Raw genomic sequence first — 6,116 nt, 5'->3', positions numbered from 1 at the left:
AGAGAAGAATGCTCTTTTACAGAGTAAAGGAGGAAGCTGGGAGGGATGCTATAAACAAAAAGTCCACTGGAGTAAACTGGGAGTTCCAAGTGTAGTGACTTTTTAAATTTTTTAAATGTTTATTTATTTCTGAGAGAGACACAGAGAACAATTAGGGGAGGCACAGAGGGAAAGGGAGACACCAGAATCTGAAGCAGGCTCCAGGCTCTAAGCTGTCAGCACGGAACCCCACTTGGGGCTCGAACTCATGAACCACAAGATAAGGACCTGAACCAAAGTCAGAGGATTAACCGACTGAACTACCCAGGCACCCCTGTAGTGGCCTCTTATTGGCTGAGTTGTGACAGTCTCTCATTGGCTGGGCTGCTGCTAGGGAAGGAGGAAACCTTTCTTATTCCTGCTGGGATTGTAAAGTAGTATCCACTAGCGAGGTACATCTCTTCCTGTGGGGTCTCCAATTGAGGACTAGTGGCTGGGTATGAGGGCCCCCCTGCTGGCCTCCCAACTTCATTCTAAATGATATTTTCTTTTATTAATTTTCACACATCTTACTTACTTGGCCTGTTCAGGAAACAGATATATCTTAGAGAATAATGGCAGATTATCACAAGCTTATCTAGATGGCAACTTCTATTGTAACTGCTGTATCAGATATAGTTTCATTGCTAAAGCTGATAAACATATACTTCAGTACCTGGTATGTAGCTATTGATCTTGTAAATGCTCTTTTCTTCTATCTGCTATTAAAGACTATCAGAAGCAGTTGCTTTCAGCTGTCAAAGTAGCAATACACATTCACTATCTTACTTCAGGGGTGTATAAATTTAACTTGTGTCATAATTTAGTTCATAGGGATCTTGCTCACCTTTGTCTTCTATAAGATATCACACTGGTTGTACCTTGATGACATCATGCTGATTGAACTAGTGAGCAAGAAGTAGCAAGTACTCCAGAGGTATTGGTAAAACATGTGCAAGTCACAGTGTGGAAAATAAATCCAAATGAAATTCAGTGGCCTTCTACCTATAAGTCCAGTGGTATGGGGCATGTCAAGCTATCCCTTCCAGGATGAAGGGTGAATTGTTGCGTTGGCCCCTGCTACAACCAAAGCTGAGACACAACATCCAGTGGGCATCCTTGAATTTTAGAGACAACATATTTGTCATTTGTATGTGTTACTCTAGCCCATCTAACAACTTACCCCCAAAACTTCTAGGTTTGAATGGTGCTCATAATAAGAGAAGGCTCCTCAACAGATCCAAGCAGCCATACAAGCTTCTCTGGAAACTTGGACTATATGACACCACAGATCCAATGATATTTGATGTGTCAGTGACAGATAAAAATGACTTTGGCAGGTCCCTACAGATGAATCACAGCACCCAGGGTTTTCAAGAAAAGTTCTGCCATCCTCTGTTGATAACTACCCTCCTTCTGGGAAACAACTTTTAGTTGCTAGTGGGCCTTAGTAGAGAATGAAAGCCTAACTGTTGGATACTAAATTACCATGTTATGTGTTCATCATGAAACGGATATTGTTTTATTCACCAACCACAGATGCATTCCATCATCAAACAGAAGTGGTATAGACACTACTGATTGAGAGTCTGCCTAAGATCAGGCGTAAGCAGGCCCAGGAGCACAAGTAATTTGCATGTGGAAGTGACCCAAATGCCCATAATTCTCATTCTTGTTACACTACCTTCTCTCTTCTGGCCGGTACCTGTGGTCTCACAGACAGTTCTCTACAATCAGCTGACAGAGAGAGACAGTTTAGGCTCTGTTCACAGATAATTTGCATGTTATGCAGATACCATGTGAAAATAAACAGCTGCAGCAATTACAAAGACTAAGATGAAGAGAAAACCTCCCAGTGAGCAGAATTTTGATAAGTATATATTATGGTTCACTCTGCGTGGAAGAAAAAATTACCAGACTTGAGATAATATACTGATTCCTAGGATGTGGCCATTGGTTTGGCTCGTTGGTCAGAGACTGGAAGGAACATTATTGGAAAATTGGTGATAAGGAGGTCTCAGAAAGAGGTATGTGGGTTGACCTTTTTTTATTTTTCATGTTTTATATATTTATTCAGAAAGTCTTTCAACTATGGAATTATGCATTTTTAGCACTATGAAATCTGATGTTCTGAAATCCCTTTTCCATGTAATTCTGTTTATTACAATGTTATAATCCTAGAGAAATTCTCTTATGTGAAGTTTTTAATACATTCAGATACTTTTCATGATGTCTGATGTGATCAGTAATAACAGTTGCAATGAAATATTTAGCTATGTTCATAATTCTCATAATCTGAAAACAACAGGAATTTATTTTATGTACAGGCAGCTATGAATTTATCAATTAGTAACAGTCAATCAGAAAGGAACTGATCACCTTTTCTTTGATCAATTAGTATGTCCAGCTGAGAACCTGGGTAGGACTTCACAAGATGGGTAGCATCATAAGCCTTCCATTTACTTTGATCTGTTCCCAAATATCCACTAAAGGCTTTTTTACCCCAAGGGCAAAAAGATCACTGGGTTGCAAATTGGAGCAAATGTTGGCAGAGAGTTGTACTTTCTAGGATTCTTCAAAGCACAAAGTTCCCCATGGAGTGTCCAAAAATAGACATCCTTTGGATATCCACTGGAAAATGGCATTTATGATTTGGAGAAGCTCCTCAGTTACATAAAAGTACATTCTGCAATTAGTTTTCCAAGGATCTTCAGTGGCACCCACAAAAAAAAAACACCCAGCACTGGTATCAAAATCCCAGCTCTCATTTTCTCCTTTAATATTGCAACCACAAGGGCTGGTATCTTGAACAATGACAACAACCATGTTCTGAGGTATCTTGATGATAACCAGACTTTGACATAAAATTTTGTTTGTTGCAAGTTAAACCAGACAGCCAATATAGTGCAGGGCATTTTCCACTTTCTGCCTTTCGTGGTAGATAACAAAGTTATTTTGCATTCAGCTCAACACTCATATTCAAAAAATGTCTGCAATTCTTTTGATGCTATTCTCCTGACCAATTGCTACTTGCTTTTTTGTCTGCACCAAGGGATAGATGATCCTTGGTGACTGATGGCAGTGGGGGGAGAAGAAGCAGCTGGAACCAGTTAGATCTTTTTGAATGGGCAAAATGTGAAAATATTTGAGTCCCATGTAAATGCTCAACAAAGGGTTCCCTTATCAGAGGAGGATGATTCTAACAATATAGTGGATACGATGACCCATTCTATGGATAGCAGTCAATGTTTTCCCTTGCCACCCATCATCACTCAATGGGCTCATGGATGCAGTGGCCATGTTGGCAGGGATGGAAGATATCATGGGCCCAACAACATGGATTTATGCTCAAAAAGGCCAATATGCTTATGGCTACTGCTGAGTGACCATTTACCAGCCATAGAGGCCAACACGGATTCTCTTATATGGCATCATTTCCCAGGGTGTTCAGCCAGCAAGCTGGTGGCAACTTGATTCCATTAGACTCCATCACAGCAGAGGTAGTGTTTCATTCTTTTCTTTTTTTTTTAATTTTTAATGTTTTTTTTAAAATTTATTTTGAGAGAAATATTGTGTGTGAGTGGGGGAGGGGTAGAGATGAGGGGGAGAGAGAATCCCAAGCAGGTATGTGCTGTCAGCACAGAACCTGATGCAGGGTTGCATCTCATGAACTAAGATTATGACCTGATCCAAGATCAAGAGTCAGATGCTTAACCATCTCAGCCACCCAGGTGCCCCAAGGTAGTGTTTCATTCTTATTGAAATATACACATACGCTAGATACATATTTTCATTCCCTGTATGTGATGCTTTTGCCAAAATTACCTTCTGAAAACTTAATGAATGCCTTGCTCACCATTATGCTATTCCAACAACATTGCTTCTGATCAAGGAAGTCATCATGTCACAGGAAATGAAATGTATCAATGATTCCATGTTCATGAAATTCATAATCATACCATGTTTTCCACCATCCTGAATCAGTTGCCATGACAGAACAGTGGAATGGCCTCTTTAAGACTTAGTTACAGTGCCAGATAGATGACAGTACTTTGTGAGACTAAGGCAATGTTATAAATAAAGGGCATATATACTCTGAATCAACATTCAGTATGTTGCTGTTTTTCCCACAGCCAAGAAGCAAGGTGTAGCAGTGGGAGTGGCACCAGTCACTCTTACCTCTAGCAATCCACAGTGCAGAAGCTTTTTATCTTGATAAGGTCCCAATAGTTCATTTTTGCTTTTAATTCCCTTGCCTTTGGAAACCTGCCGAGCAAGAAATTGCTGTGTGCTCTTTAACTTCTTGGTGAGGTCAAAGATGTTGTTGCCTGTTTTCTCCTCTATAGTTTTTGTGGTTTCCTGTCTCACATTTAGGTCTTTCATCCATTTTGAGTTAATTTTGATGTAAAGTGTAAGAAAGTGCTCCAGTTTCATTCTTCTGCATGTAGCTGTCCAGTTCTCCCAGCACCATTTGCTAAAGAGACTTTCTGTTTTCCATTGGATACTCTTTCCTTCTTTGTCAAAGATTAGTTGACCATACACTTGTGGGTCTAGTTATGGGTTCCCTATTTTATTCTATTGATCTATGTGTCTGTTTTTGTGCCAATACCATACTATCTTGAGGATTACAGCTATGTAGTAGAGGATAAGTCTGGGATTGTGATCCCTCCTGCTCTGGTTTTCTTTTTCAACATCACTTTGGCTACTCAGGGTCTTTTGTGATTCCATACAAATTTTAGAATTGTTTTATATGGCTCTGTGAAGAATGCTGGTGTTAGTTTGATAGGTATTGCATTGAATATGTAGATTGCTTTGGGTAGTATGGGCATTTTAACCATATTTGCTCTTCCTATCTAAGAGCATGGAATGTTTTTCCATTTCTTTGTGACTTATTCCAGTTCTTTCAAAAGCCTTCTATATTTTTCAGTGTATAGATTTTTCACCTCTTTGGTTAGATTTATTCCTAGGTATTTTATTGTTTTTGGTGCAATTGTAAATGGGATCGGTTCCTTGATTTCTCATTCTGTTGATTCATTATTGATTTATAGGAATGCAACCAATTTCTGTGCATTGATTTTATACCCTGCAACTTTGCTGAATTCATGAATCAGTTCTAGCAGTTGTTTGGTGTAATCTTTTGGGTTTTCCATATAGAGTACCATATCATCTTCAGAGTGAAATTTGACCTCTTCCTGACCGATTTGGATGCCTTATAGTTCTTTGTGTTGCCTGATTACTGAGACTTCCAATACTATGTTGAATAACAGTGGCAAGAGTGGACATCCCTGTCTTGTTCCTGACCTTAGGGGAAAAGCTCTCAGTTTTTCCCCATTGAGGATGATATTAGCAGTGGGTCTTTCATATATAGCTTTCATGGTCTTGAAGCATGATCCCTCTATCCCTACTTTCTTGAGGGTTTTTAACAAGAACGGTTGCTGTATTTTGTCAAATGTTTTCTCTGCATCTATGGAGAGGATTCTGTGCTTCTCGTCCTTTCTTTTATTGATGTGATGTACCACATTGATTGTTTTGTAGATGTTGAACCAGCCCTGCATCCCAGGTATAAATCCCATTTGGTCGTGGTGAATATATATATTTTTTTGATGTATTGTTGGAACCAGTTGGCTGATACCTTGCTGAGGATTTTTGCATCCATGTTCATCAGGGAAATTGGACTATAGTTCTTTTTAGTGGGATCTTTGTCTGGTTTTGGAATCAAGGTAATGCTGGCCTCAGGATGAGTTTGGAAGTTTTCCTTCCATTTCTATTTTTTTTGAACAGCTTCAAGAGAATAGGTGTTAACTCTTCCTTAAATGTTTGGAAGAATTCCCCTGGAAAACCATATGACCCTGGACTCTTGTTTTTTTGTGAGACTTTTGATTACTAATTTAATTTCTTTACCAGTTATGGGTCTGTTCACATTTTCTATTTCTTCCTTTTTCAGTGCTGGCAGTATATATGTTTCTAGGAATTTGTCCATTTCTTCCAGATTGACCCTTTTATTGGCGTATAACTGTTCATAATATTCTCTTATTATTGTTTGTATTTCTGCTGTGTTGGTTGTGATCTCTCTTCTTTCAGTCTTGATTTTATTTATT

General features: G+C 39.0%; 1 pseudogene; it reads right to left on the bottom strand.

The window, feature by feature from the left end:
* Positions 1 to 297: 297 nt before the first annotated feature.
* On the bottom strand, positions 298 to 2,959 carry LOC123386230 (annotated as a pseudogene).
* Positions 2,960 to 6,116: the final 3,157 nt, after the last annotated feature.

Source organism: Felis catus, chromosome B3, assembly GCF_018350175.1.
Source record: "Felis catus isolate Fca126 chromosome B3, F.catus_Fca126_mat1.0, whole genome shotgun sequence".
Lineage (NCBI taxonomy): Eukaryota > Metazoa > Chordata > Mammalia > Carnivora > Felidae > Felis > Felis catus.
This window is presented reverse-complemented; position numbering and strand designations above follow the sequence as displayed.